Source organism: Cupressus sempervirens, chromosome 3 (genome assembly GCF_028749045.1).
Source record: "Cupressus sempervirens isolate cs-2001-9-10 chromosome 3, ASM2874904v1, whole genome shotgun sequence".
Taxonomy (NCBI): Eukaryota; Viridiplantae; Streptophyta; class Pinopsida; order Cupressales; family Cupressaceae; genus Cupressus; species Cupressus sempervirens.
This window is the reverse complement of record NC_143120.1, coordinates 676,266,151-676,281,471: the sequence shown is the minus strand read 5'-3', so window position 1 is coordinate 676,281,471 and position 15,321 is coordinate 676,266,151. Positions and strand designations below refer to the sequence as shown.

General features: G+C 33.4%; 1 protein-coding gene across 6 annotated transcripts in view; it reads left to right on the top strand.

Moving 5' to 3' along the window:
- LOC149568534 (Peptidase S24/S26A/S26B/S26C family protein) overlaps positions 1–14,309 on the top strand; it is a 110,233-nt gene extending 95,924 nt beyond the window's left edge. For 2 of the 6 annotated variants that reach the window (XR_016362575.1, XM_089821434.1), the window contains one exon: positions 3,636–4,877. The gene's annotated coding sequence lies outside the window, so the exon portion shown is untranslated. Of the gene's footprint in view, positions 1–2,029; positions 2,311–3,635; positions 4,878–5,348; positions 5,745–13,971 lie in introns of those variants that run through there. The other 4 variants (XR_016362574.1, XM_089821429.1, XM_089821430.1 and 1 more) reach the window with 3 other exon arrangements.
- Positions 14,310–15,321: the final 1,012 nt, after the last annotated feature.

Below are 15,321 nucleotides of genomic sequence, written 5' to 3'. Positions count from 1 at the left end.
TTCCAACTTTGCAAGGATGGAGGTAGAGTATGGATGTGACCTTCGGGTTCGTGGATGATGTGTTGGAGAGGGAAATGTGGACTTCGCCTTTTCTTTTGGCGGGTGGGGGTGGTGGTGGAATCCATACCTGGGTCGTTTCTCCCTTTTAAGGCCCTTTACACCATTAAATAAAGTAAATAAAGGGAAATTGATAGGGTAAAGTAAGAAGTCTCTAGAAGGGTATCAAACTTTTATTGGACATTGCTTGTGGGAGACAAATCAACAAGCTGAACCCCTCTAAAAGGCCATGAACTGAGAGAAGAAATTGTAAGGATTTATAAAGGTAAAGGCTAAGTGGCTGAAAATCTGGAGCAGGTGACCAAGGTGAAGCATGATCCAACATTGGTGATAGGAGTCTAGGTGAACAAGGAAGGTGGCTGCCATTGGAAGAGGCCTGATATTGCTAAAGTCTGAGACTTGTGGAGTGAATTTTTTAGACATTGAAGGCCACTGGAAGGCCAAGGACAGATTTTACAATTCAGATCTGCAGACTTCTGAGTTTGGTAAATTTTTTTTAGAAACCCATGAATATTTTTTCAGGTGTCCAGATTGCCAAGCATGCATTCCAGACCAATACCCCATCCTTGGGCATCTATTTGGACACCATTTAAGGGTCAAATCAGGGGTAAACAGGCCCAGATCTGAAATTTCATGAACAGGGGCGATTTTGTCAAAAAAATCACCAAAAATCACCTTTTTTTTCCAACATGTCCAAACTTGCTTGCTGAGTCTTTCCCTGCCCATTGCTCATCATTTCAAACCATTTTCGGATAGTAGAAGTCTGGTAAGGCTGCCATGAATAAAAATCGAAGGACTGGGTCTGAAAATCTAATTTTCTTTCAAAAAAAATCTGGGTTTGTTTTTTTGGTTTGCAATCTGATCCTAACCTTGTTAAAGGCTTTAGGTAACATCTTAAGGCACATTCTAAGCCATCTGCAAGTCAGAAAATGAAAGTTACAAAACAAATATGAGGCATCCATGTACAGTTGCGATTCTGAAGAAAAACCCCCATAAGTGACCAACTTGAAAGATCATCTTAAGGGTCATTACTAAGTGTTAGGGGCTTATTCATCTGCGAGGATCACTAACTTTTAAGACAAATTGCCATGGTGGATGTATGTTGCAGGCATGTCTTCAGACTTACCATGCCTTGTCTTCGGAAGAATTTCAGAATAATGATGATGAATTTGCTGTTATGTTTGATATCCAACTTGATTCTTACTCCATAGTGAGACTTTGAGTCATGATCTAAGATAAATTGGGACTCGTATGTGGGCATTTTCAGACTTTCAATGGATTGTCTTCAGAAAATCAGAACTTTGCCAAGGTCTGATTCTATTATTCTAAGTGATGGATTATTGTTCTAACTCACGGATAAGCACAAACTCGGGTTCCAAACCTTAATTACAATTATTGTGCATGGATTTTGAGCATGGTTTGGATCAGTTACAATTTATTTTCATGCTTGTCCTCAGAAAAGTTTTGGTTAGTTTTGATCATGAACTCAGTTTTAGCACTTGATGATTTTGTTCGTTGTTCATCAATGGGTCCTAAAACATGGACTTTGCTTAGTTTGGAATGCTGGGATCATCATAAGAGAAATTAAAATGAAATTGCGTACTTGTCTTCAGAAGTTTTAAGCATCCCAAGCAATTAGTTCATTGTCATGATTGGATCGTTATTTGCTTCCAAGGTCTTGTTTGAATCTTAGGTCATGATTTGGAGTTTATTTAGTAAGTTAGTAGGATTGATTTGAGGACTCTATCATGGCTGATTTGAAAATCATAATTCATAAGTTTGCTAAGTATTACAGATCTTTGGTCTTTGATATTCTTGTGTGCATTTTTTTTGTTGCTTCCCTTGGATTAGCTCACTAAAACTAAGTGTGAAATTAATTATTTAATCCATGGATACATTCAAGCAGTTTCATGATATAGATTGAATATTTTGATAAGTCTTTATTCCTTACTAACTTTGAGCTTTGTACTAGGAATCATGTTTGGACCAAGAGCAGGGATAGTCACAAAGAAGTGAACAAAAGAGGTTGTAAGCCTTCGAATTTTTCATTGGCTCATTTGGTGGTGCTTCTTTTCTATTGGCTACTTTTGGTTGCCCTAATTAGGGTTTGTGATAGATTAATCTAGGCCCTTGGTTTTAAATCAATCTTGTCCGTTAATTGTAATTGGGGCTCCTATATAAATCCCACTCCTCTCATTTGTAAAGTAGGACTTGTTGGAGAATTGTTGCTAATATAATGCCAAATTCTCTCTACTTTTCATTGTTGTCTTGCATAGTGAATTGTTGTGATCAAGTTTGCATTATTGCATGGTGATCCACATTTCCTCACTTAGGATTTCTCCTCATGTTGTTTAGAAGTAGTTTAGTTGGATGAAAGAACTGTGGATGTTTACTTGTTTGACTCCAATATAGACTAGGCCACTAACCTCTTGCTGATGGTAGGAGTGCCTTGTGTGGTGAGCTAGTGAAAGTAGTTAAATTCAATTGATATCCAATCTTTAGTTTGCATCCATTGATGGGATTGAGGAGGGTAGATATTGATTTGAAAACCATTAAAGTATATCCTTAGAAGCTTGCACTAGGTGGGTGGAGTTGCTGACTAAGCTACATCTAGTACAGTCCAAGTCCATCCATGTTTCCTTGCATTCATAGTAGTAGTAATAGAGGTTAGAAGTTTAAGCTAGCTCAAGTGGAAAAGTCAAAACATATTTTCATTGCACATTGTGAAGCTTAATCTTTAGAAGTGCAAGCAGTTGAGAGTTGCGTAAGTCCCCTAAGTGATTACTAGCAAATCACATTATTTCACTGAGCATGTATCCACCTTTGAAGGGAACCTTGAAGTCGTTTCATAATCTTACTTTGCAAGCTTAGCATGAGAAATGACCTTATCTCAAGAGATGATTGAATATTTGGTGTTTCAATCCAAAACATCAAGTGTTTGATTCTGTATGTTGTAGTGGAATAAAACTTACATCAACAGGTATGAGAGCAGGGTTTGATTTCAACAATGAAGCCTGCAAGTTTAGTGTAGCTGCCTTCAAATTTTTTATATCATTTCTCAGGTTATCAATAGGCTTATGCATCATTTTTGAAGATCGATTTCTTTGCATGGTGTTTTGGTCTAGAGAGACAAAGAGTATCTTTTTTCATCTTTTTACAACCTATGTATGGTTTTTAGCGCTAGCTTCTTGAAAGATCAGTTTAGCCTTGATTGTGGGGCCTTTATTCATTGTGTGACGAATAAAGTTTATTATAGGGATGGGTTCTTATTATTCGAAGAATTCAATCTGGCCTTCTTTCTTTGCAATTCGTTTAAAGAAAATGATGGTTTAATTTTCTTTGATGGAAGAGATTTCTGTGATCTTGTGCCGCTTCAGATATTCTCCTTGTTCAAGTTCAGTGAAAGTTTGCTGTTATCAACCCTCTGTTTTGTCTATTTTGGGTCGTCAACATCTAGGGCATACTGTTACCAGCTTTCTCTTGTATTCATACAAAGATGTTCTTTTGGTTAGTATGTCAGTCTATTCTACTTTCTCTATGATTTGTTTTGGAGTCTTATGTACCTCTTTCTTGTGCAGACATATCTGGTATCTATGTGGAAGCCGATTATCATGCATCTTTGATGTGCGACAAGGCTCACCATACAGAGTGACAACTGATTGTAGAGAGGTTGTGACTTCACATAGATTGGTCCTCACATCACAATCATAGCTGCTGTTGTCTGTCAGGAAACAAAAACTGCCAAGGAATGTAGCACACATATCATCAGGAAAATTGAATGGTTCTTGTAACTGCCGTCACTTACTTTTGCATGGATTCAAATGGTGATGCCTATGTGGCATTCAAGTTGAAAAAAAAGACCGTCACTATTAATTATTTAAAGTCGTTGACAACTCTCCCTCTCCTTTCAAGCTCAGTGGTAACTAAAAAGTTCAAGAGTGTTACTTTTGACTTCAGCCCCTGAATTCAAATCTTGAAAGACTCTGCGATTCATTCTCTTGTTAAGACTGAAAAATGACTAAGGTATTGGTTTCCACAATAAGTTTGGCAGACCAAGTTATCAGATGAAGATTTTTTTGCCTTTTACGACAAGTCTGAGAGCATTTGGTGATCATGATAGAAGGGAGAGGAAGAAAAGAATGAAAGATGGGACCTCAGAAGTGTTTGGTATGTCATCTGTTTGATTCACTTTTAGATCCTGTAGACAATGACTTTGATGGGAAATTGAAGAAATGGATGAGTTTGAGAAATTCGAAGAATTTAAAGAGTATTTTTTGTATGTTAGTAAGGAGGAGGACAAGACGGTTTTTTTTTTTTTTTTTTTCCCTTGCATGTGCTCAAGTCATATCCCTTCCTTGATGTGGTAATGGTCGAGTTCTCTGCCAACCCTGCTCGTTACTATGCTGATGGAATTTATGATCTAATTCCATTTTAGCCATGCATGATCCGTCATATAGGCCAAGCAATCAAAATCTATATTTATAATGTTTGGGCAGCAGAGATGAGTGTATAACTTTTTATTAATTGGAAAATCTAGGCAAACACCTATGGTCTTCGATTCTGGTTCATAACATCAACAAGGAGATATGTACATCAAAATGATAAGTATTGTAGTTTTGTATAACTCATGCCCTTGTTATTGATGATAAGTTTATTTTTCTTGGTTCCAAAAGCAGGATGCAACAAGAATCTATGAGATGGGTATGTTGCCTTAATGTTAAATATTCAGAGGGAGATGCTCAACCTCAGAAGGAGGTTGCTTTCTCTTTCTTATTGTTGTGATCAAAATAATTATTGATTAAGAGAAAGTATTTGTGGAATCCTTGCCTTTCTTATTCATACTTGTAATGCTTGTGGTATTTGTAAAACTTAAAACTCATAATGGAACTAAGTCTTGCTTTTTGCTATGCCTATTTCTATTCTTGTGTTAGTAAATAAGGTTGTAAGAATCAGCTATGATAACTCTCACCCTGGGAATTGAACATCATGTCGAGAGAATCCATGATGGCACCACGTTGAGAGATTCTGTGATGGGAGTTGGATGTCATATTAAGGGATTCCATGATAGTTCACGTTGAGTCTATGATTAATGGCTTAGCTGTGATTCTTACAAGTCTATCATGTTGAGTGATTCATACAGATCTATCATGTTGAGTGATTCCATGATTATGAGTAATTGTTACAAGACTATCATGTTGAGTGATTCCATGATTATTAACAATGAGTTTATTGTTCTCTTAGTGTCATGTTGAGAGATTCAACGACAACATCATGACAACTGTTTCTTGCAGGGTCTTCATAGGATCTATATGATTAGACATTTTGGTTGCAGCCTTGTGTGACTGTTCAGCTAAAGATCTCTCTCTCTAGCCAAGAGGGATTGTTGGAGATTGTAACTGCGATAAAGATTTTTATCTCTAGAAATATGGATGTTATTATCGTTATGGTCACCTTCAACTGAAAAGGACATTTATGATAATTTTAATATTAAATATAAGACGTGTCTTTCATCATGCGTTAAGTCATGGAAATATGAAGAGTTGTAATACTGAGAATTTCAAGAGACCTTCCATTGAAAAGTGAAGAGCCTCTCTTGTGTTATATATATCGTATCTAGTGAAAGGCATTGTACACTTGAATTTCTTTATTAATAAAATGATACTTTGTTGTGTGTGGATGGGTTTTTCCCTTCAATTCTCTAAAGGTTTTCCTAGTATATTTTTGTGTCTCTTATATTTGTCTTGGCTTTCCTTATAGCTGTTATCTCTATTTTCTGGGCAAAACATGACACAAAACACTGCCCGATATAAACCCAACAGCAAAATGGCAGAAAAATGCTCCTTTCACAACCAAAATGGGGATATATTTAAATCTCAATCAAAATCTCTGAAATAAGTTTGCATCATGCTTAAATTCATCAAATAAAACATCTCCAATTATCTTATAATTTATAACCGTTAAATCAAAGACCAAGGGAGAAACATGAAGAATCTACCTCATCTCAAGCAAATTCTCAAAATATGATGAAGAAGCAAAGTGCTCCACCAAATGAAATGACAGCCTGGAGATTGAGTAGAATTTGATGAGAGAAAACCAATGAGCCAAAACCTACAAAATCTTTCCAATTCCAACTTAAAACACAAGCAAACCAAATTGTGAAGAGAGGCTATATAACACCCAACAAAATGAAAATGAAAATTGAAATAAAAATTGAACTTTTAGCATAATAAAAGGCTCTTTTTTTAAAATAACAAAGTGTATTAAAGCGTCCCAACTCAAATTTATAAATTAAACTAATGGAATCAAATAGCCAGATAAATTATAAAATCTCAATACAGTATATTAAATTATAAAATTTCAATACCAATAAGCTGCCAGGGAATACATTATATTAATTTTATTTATTATTTATTTAAATACTCAATTGTGACAATTGTGGATAACCAATAATGCACAACACTTGTCACTGGTTTAAAATAATATGCAAGGGTATGTGGACATTACCACAGGGTAACCGGATAGGTAGACACGACAAAGCAATTGTCACTTGAGAATAGGGATGACAATTAGGCTAAGATAATATGAATGGCCATATAAATACCTCCTATTTGACACTGTCGATGATATTCTAGGTATGTTCAGATTCGTGAAGCTAGGTAGAGTCAATGCCTAGTACTGCCATCACTCAAAAATTCAGGTCAAATGGCAGTTGCTCATATAAATAGCTGAAGTATAGTGCTTGCCCCTGGTTCATATTTTGTTATCGTTGTTGAACTCTTTTAGAGTTAGTTTTATGTTGTTGGTTAGTAGCATTGTTTTGAGACTATTAGATATTGTGCTATGGATTCAGTTGATATGTGATGAGATTACTTGGTATCTTAGATTTCATGTATGCATAATGATTATCTTTAGTGTTTGCAGTTATTAATGATGATTAGTAAGATGATTTATCATATGTGTTTTCTTATGGATACTTACCCCATACTTGCATGTGTATGGTGTGCGTGTTTGCTTTGCGTGTTTTCTTTTGTATGGTGTGTCTGATGTGGTTAAGGAAAGGAGTCGCGGTCACCTGCTAGTCGGGATCTACACGATGCACCACTTCCAGCCATTGCCTATTTAGTTTAGTATATATTGTGTTTGTACATGCATGGTTTTTATGCAGGTTGCAGGTACCGGGTATCGACTTCCCTGAATTGTCAGGATAAGCGTACCCTATCACATTATCTCAATGATAAGAGAGGGGAGATAAATTCTCAAGTCCAAATCTCAACCCTTAAAACATTTGTTCTAATTGGAAAATTAGGACAAGTATCCGAGTTGAGTACCCTTCGAAGGTGTCAGATGACGTAATTCGTGATTTAAACCTTTGGTTTGATTTTGTAAGTATTTTGGCTATGATGGGTTTTCATATTTTTACCTTGTGAAGTCTTTGGAGTATTTTCTATCAATTAAGCCTACTTAAAAGATTTAATTAATGGTTTAATTTAATGAAAAATTAATATGATATTTTAATATTTATTTTATTTAATTAATTTTTCAATTAATTAAATAAAATAATTAAATTTGAAAATAAAAGTTATAATATTAAATTTGGAATGTGACACTATTTATTTTAATAATAATATATATTGGAGTTCATTTTTAAATAAATGACTAAATAATATTATTATTAAAGCTAATAAATATTTTAGCAATTAAGTTTTGAAAAATGAAATTTAAAAGTGGAAAATATATTTTAAATTATTAAAAGATTCTAAATCTCATGTGATTAAAATATAAATATATTAAGATTGAAAAGTGGAATTATTAAAGTAAGTGTATGAGATTTAATAAATAAATAAATTAAATTGGAAAGAGTAAAGTAAATATTAAATTAATTAATGTGCATTATTTTAATATTTGCTCACATAGGAGTTGGCAAATTCTCGAAAGTTGTCATGTAGACAACACAAGAGTTTGTACTCTAAGAATGCACTAGTTGTCTACACTTAGAAGTTAGCATTTTATTTGAGCACATGGTGTCTGCAACCTTAAGACTTATTTAGAAGGTTGGAGAAGACCCATGCTTGGTTGTCATGCTTATCTTCTAGTTGTTTCTAGAGACACTATAGATGCATCTTAGAGACATTTAAATAGAGGCTCTCCTAGTGTGTTTGGACAAGCTTAAATGAAAGTTTAATGGAAGCTACAAGCTTCAAGCTAAAAATGGAAACTTCAAAGCTTACATGCATTGGAGAAGATTCATATGCTCATATATTTTCTACATGCTTCTATGTTCCTTCTAGCTCTTCTAGTCACTTGGAGGATTCGATTGGCTTGGATCTTGGAGGAATTGCGAATGATAGATAAAGAAGGAATTTTCTATGGATTTCTGAGGCATGTCGGATTAGCATCAGTGTCCAGGTGCACTCGTGATATTCACACATTTTCTTTGCACTATTTCTCTTCCTGTCTTCATCATGCTTGTTATATGTGTCTGAATACTCTTTGTGATTGAATCTATAATTAAATTGGAATCTAGATATGTATGGTTGCAAAGAAAACAATAGAAAAACCCTAGATCCAATTAAAGAAGAAATTAGATCTAAACAGGTTTGGGTTCGAATTATAATCAAATTGAAATAGATTTGGAAATGGTTTCAAGATTTATGGCCAAATCCATTAGTGAAATTATTGGATAAATTTAGAGAACAATTATTTTAAGAGAAAATTTTTAATTCATCACAAATTGTCCTGTCGCTGCCCTTTGGATAAATCCAAACTCAGTCATTCATAACTTTTTGTCGTGATCGAATTTATTCGATCGCTCCGGTCAGAATTGGCGCAACTTGGCCCTTTCCAACATATTTCAATTTCAGCCCGATCCAACGGTTCATTAGGGAGATATGGCCGTCGTACTGAGACTGTTTTATTCAAGGACAGATATTTTTCTATTTCCCATAATCAAGAGTTCTTTATACTTAAACTTCACAAAAATAATATATCAAAGCATGGAATGAATAAAAGATAATATTGTAATCTTCCCTTATTAGAATTTTATTAATATGCATTAGTTTTATATGATTTATTATCTAATCTAATTAAATCAAATTTAATTAAGATTAGTTAATAGTAGAAGAAGTGTAATTAATTATTAGTCAATCTAAGTAAATGGATTTTTAAATGAAAGAAAAATTAAAAGAAAAAAGATTTTAATATAGTTGATATAGTGAAATTTTTATCATGTATATTGAATACTATTTAATATATATTAAACAATTTTAGAGTTGTTTAATGAAGATGATAATGTTAAGAATTTGGAGATTATTCATGTTAAAATCTACAATGAGTCTTATTGGTTTGTGATAGGGATTTTTTTCAAATAACGTTTATATAGACAAAATATTATTAGAACAATTAGAAAATGGAGTCTAATGATTGATTTTAATATTGATTAAATAATTGTAAGATGATAATTTATATTATGTTGATTTAAATTTAGAAACTCTGATTGATATTGGATTAAGAATGAATTATTATGTTATTACTTAATACATTTGAATACCTTAATGGAGTTAAGAGTTAGCCAAATATTAACTAATGAGTTTATGGGAGAATTCTATAGATCGAGTATTTATAGTTTAATGAGTTTATTTTTTATTAATGTTTGTAAGGGCTAGCAAACTATTAATAAATAATGGTTTAAATAGTTATCAACGAATTTGATTAGAGATAATCTAGTGGAGATTATTTATTAATTGAAGTTTGTAAAAAATAATAATTTTTGGATTTGAAGTATAATTGATTTTTAATCAATTGATATTCATTGAGTTGATATTATAATTATGATATTAATAATTAAGTTGTGCGATAGAGTCTTATTTGAAAAGATTAATGATAATACGAATTTGTCAAGGGAATGTTGGTATTCTTTGAAAGATGACGAATGTGGTCATACAAAATTATTATTAAGATTTTCAATATAGCTTGTTATTAATATTCACAAGTTATTATTATTGAATTATTAATATGATCGTTTGAATATTGAATTATAGTTGACTTTTAACTTATAGAATTCTAGTCAATTGATGTTAATTGAAACGTTGCTATGGTTATGCAATTATTAATTAAATCAATTAATGAGAGTTAATTAGATTTAATTAATAATTAAGTTATGTAATAGAGATTTAATGATATAATTCTTTTAATGAGATTGTAGATTATCTATATCGAAGTTAATAAGTCATATGACTTGAATAATGACTTAGATATTATATGGTTGTCAACGATGATAACGATTAAATTAAAAGACTCAAACTTTAGTAATACTTAATTAAGTTTCTAATTGAAAACTATTAGAATGTTAATAGGTCATGGATGATGTACCTATTGATTTAATTGATCGTTTTAATAAAATTATAATCTCTTATTCGAAGAATGATAATTGGTCCTCTTATAATATAACGAATAATGATCTTAGAAAAGTTGAAAGGTTAATTAATTAGAATATGGATCATGATTAAATAAAGAGAACAAGTTAATTAAAGGTCAATGATGATCAATTTAGTGAATATTTATCCTTAAGTTATTCTTAGAATGTATAATGGAAGGATAATGCTATCGGGGAACAATTGGGTTGACTTGTAGGTCAAATGATGAAACTTAAGACACTTGAAGTATACTTGCATACAGAAAACTGGAAACCCCTACACATTATTCAACTATGAGATTTTAGTAAACCAAAACATGTGTCTGCATCGTGTATTCTATATGCTTCTTGTTTTGGGTTTTGGGTTAACTAGTGTTGATCAGTCCTAAGTTGTTACTAGAGGCTCGGGGTTATGAGATGTGATGACATGTTGATATTTTATTTGATCTCGATCTTTATAAGCCCAACCATGGTTATTTGATTGTGTGCTATATGAAATATTTATATTTACTGATTATTATTGTTCATCAGTCTTCATGTGTGAAGCTGAGATGTATGTGTATGAGACACTCGAGCTAATTGTTTTTGAGTCATCGATCAGTTATCCTTGGATTATTTTCTAGTCGCTATGATGAGACTGAAATGTGGATTTATTTCTTGATGATGTCATGTTGTGACATGTTTTGACTCAACCATTTTGGAGTCTTCGATCAGTATGATTTTGAGATATTCTTGGTTGCTTGTTGAGAACCATTTATCTTGAGATATATTTTGGTTATTGAGAACCAATTGATACTTATGATTATTAGTGATGCTTTCAGTTGCCAATAGAGAACTGTTGTGGTCATGATTTTCTATGGATGCTTTTTCAGATGCTCATGGAGATTTGATGATTCTTATCTTGGTGATTTGATGATTCTTATTGTTGATATTTGATGCTTTTATCATGGATATTTGATGATTCTTTTTATGGATTATCTTTTGAATTTTTTTTACAGTCGCTTGTACAGGATTGTGGTGGTTTTATGATTCCATGAGCTTAGGGTAGGTAATCTACTTGTAGTGTCGGGAAGTGGCTTGCAATGGGGGCCGGGGCCCTAAGTGGCTGCCAGGGTAACTCATTGTAAGTTTTGTTAATAAGTGATAACATTTACATACTAAATGGGGATTAAATGAACCTAAAAAGATAATTGTTTTGATATTCTCGCCTATGCCTTGAGCGCTTATACAGGTTAGGATGGGAGTAGTGATAACACATGGTTGCGACCGTGCATTCCGTAGTATGCCTCGTCAGTATGAGAGGATACTAGTGGCTGCATGAGATCAGTATGGACCCGTGGAGTTTAGCTAATTGCCAGGGTAACTTGTACGTGATAATTGCGATGAGATTTTTCCGCTTGCATAGTAGGTTTCCTACATGTCATTGTTGTGCCTCTGGGAATTAGATGTCGGTTTTGTGTGATGGAACCTTTGAGTTAGTATACTTTTAGGATTCTTGGACTTCGAGAGTATCTATGCTATGTGATTTTGATAGCATGTTTGGGACTTGAGATTATCTCCTCAGCACGATGGGAGTGGACCACCTAGGTTTCACGCGGTCGGGTGGTAGTGTATTTTTCACTCTTATCATTTGAGATCCGTCTGAGACATCGTGGCTGATGCTTTTTTGGTTGGTATTTCTCTTTATTATGTTCTTGGATCATTATGATAGATGATATACCTTATGATGGATGTATTTATTGATATGTTTCTTATATTGATGATTTGCATATGTGAGATGATGGTATCTTATGCTTTACTTTGCATGTTAGTAGGATGTTTTAACAGTGACATTCCTACTATGTTAATACCGATGATCTCTTCGGTGTTTTGGAATGTTATGCACAGAGGGATGGTTAAGATCCACGATGGTCTAATGATGCTATTTACGGTTGGGAGGAACCATGCACTTAATTATTTATGTTTGTGATATATGGTTATCTTTTGTGATGAATGTTTATATCTTTATGATGATGAAGTATCATGAATGGTTTATGGTTTCATTTACTTTAATTGCATCATGAATTAATATTGGATGATGATGTTTTTTATTTACATAGATGTTTATTCTTTTAAGCTTTTTCATACCTTGTAACATGTACAGCGGATGATTGAGCCAAATTAAAATGTAATTACAGAAAGATACTTGTATATTGTTTAAGAACATTGGATGTATCATTGTTATTTCATAAGGATGTGATGTTAGATGAATAGTTAGTTTAGATGTAATTCAACGTTAAGGGATCTTTAAAGAATGTAATCTGTCATGTTATGATTACTTTCAGTTGGATGTTACTATTGCTTCTGCAAATGTTATGAATGATTTATATTTCATGTTTAAAAAAAAAAAATTGTTTGGTAAACTTAGTGAAATTCTTTGGATCTCTTGGCGGGGCATTACATGAAGCACATATAATACAGTCAAATATCACAAATCACCGAAAAACTGAATAATCATTTATTAACGCTAGGTATGAAAAATTATGAATAAATAACTTCAAGTACCATTTAATATCAATAATGAACATATAACGGATCCTCAAACTAGATTTCATCATGGATATGTGATCATTAGTGCACCACATGTATATCATATTATCCACATTAACAGTGACATGATTGAACAAAATAATATATCAGTAACTGAATGTATCTCAAGAATGCTAATACAAAAGAAAAACATACAAATAGTTACATTATACAACATATGCTGAGTCTAGCATGGAACAAAAAAAAAGCAAATGGCAAAATGCAAACATGGGAAGCACTACACCATTGCAATAGGGCTTAGAAGAAGTAAGTCATTTTGGAGAAGGATTTTTGTAGACCAAGCGAAAATGACGAAGGGTCATTAATGGGTTCAAGGTTGTGTTCCACAAGGATGTGTCACCCCTCGTCCCCCACAAAAAAAAATAATCCACATCCTCTGTAGGTGGATGTTTTCAGAACTTGGGGATTTGAAGAAAATGTCCCTCCATAGAAGCTTTGCCTCTCCCACCTTGTTGGAGATGCCTCCAGGTTGCTTGTTATATGACACATTCCATTACATACTAAATGTCTTTGCTTTTCATTGGCCACTTGCAAAAATGTTTTATTGGAGATTTAAATTTGAAGATGTCAATTCACCTTTATTTGTATGTTAGTGTCACCCGCTTCGCCACTTTCCTTCGGCTGTCTCTCTGCTGCTCGCTTTCTGCCCCCAAATATAGGCCCTTGGTCCATATTCTAAACCCATCGCTACATCCCCATGCCCCCCCATTATAAAACACTGTGGAACTATGGTTGAAGGTGACAGTGAAGCTCCCAATTTTAATGTCGAATATTTGTTCCATTAAGTTAGATGATGATAATTGTTAATGCTCAAAGCTTGATATATGCTGCATCTTTCCATTCTTTCCTCGCAAAACCGAAGTGATCAAATTTAGCTATTCCAAAATTTAATTTGTATGTGCTATTTTTTGCAGATTGCTCTAGGCTGACGACGGGAAGAATCACTCATATTATCTGGTGTCCAAAAAGGATAGAAACTGTTGAAAATCAATTTTCAAATGATGATTCAATGGTCAGTTAGAAGAAACTTAGTACACTTAGGGAATTCACAGTCAGAAAACAATAAATGCGATCCCTGAATTGCTTCCAACATGCAGTTGAGTATTATGGTCCAAATAAAATTGGTAATATTCTTTCATCAGACTTAAAACTTCTGATCTTTCGCACTTGTATGACAGCAATGTTTTCTGAATGAAGTCATACATCCATTTTTGGAATTTTTAGATGTCTTATATGATTATTCTTGAAGTTATTTACTGTGCATGCATTCACACGAGTAACAACAGAGCTCTGATTTAGGAATTTGGAAGAAACCAACGTTTCTTGACATATGTTTTCATAGGTCATAGACTCACATTTCTAAATTTTCCATGTACAGAGGAGGGAAAAAAGAGATAATTTTAAATCAGGACGCATATGATGATAGCAACGCGCTCACAATAAATATATGATAATTCAAATATCAAGCTAGAGAATGTCATGATGTTATTATGATTTTGCCTTTATATAACATATTAAATCATGAACACCTAGTCCTATCATGTATGTGTTGTATACACATCATTTAATGGGTTGTCTGTAGATTTAGAGGGTAGCAACTTGTATCTCATAGCTCACTGTTTTCCTCCCACAAAGGTCTGAAAAAGAATTTGCTTGCAATCAATTTTGTCATATCAGCAAGTGCAGTCAAATATGCACGTGTATATATATAGGAGTGGAGTGTAATTGAGGAGACTGAAACTGTTCTTGTTTGCTCAATCGAGTTTAATGGACTCGGTGTTTCTCGTAGGAGAAATTTTAGGATTCCGCTTTTAAGATTCTTTTCCACTTACATTTTATCTTTGATAAAATGTCTCAATAATATCAATTGCAATGGCCATTGATCCATGCAATGGTCTTTGCCTTGATTATTGGGAATTAATATTATTTGGCTGGGAAACTCTCCTATTTTTGGACAAGCAATGCTAGGCTAATCTTTTATTTGTGCAATGGTTTTTACTTCTTGAGGTTGGGATTTACAGTTAAAAAATTGATCAATGTTATGGTTATCCTGTGGGAGTATGATAAAAGATACTTAGGTTCACCTCCACAACTACTCTCCTATAAAAGTTCATAATTTTAGACAGATTATATGGGAATATTCTCATTGTGGGTGGCAATGCCTATATAGTCTAAACATGTGGACCTACACTAGGAGAGCTTGAACTCCTAGATGGTGGAGCTTCATGAACAAAGTAGACTGGTCTAGGAAATATGAGCCTTTG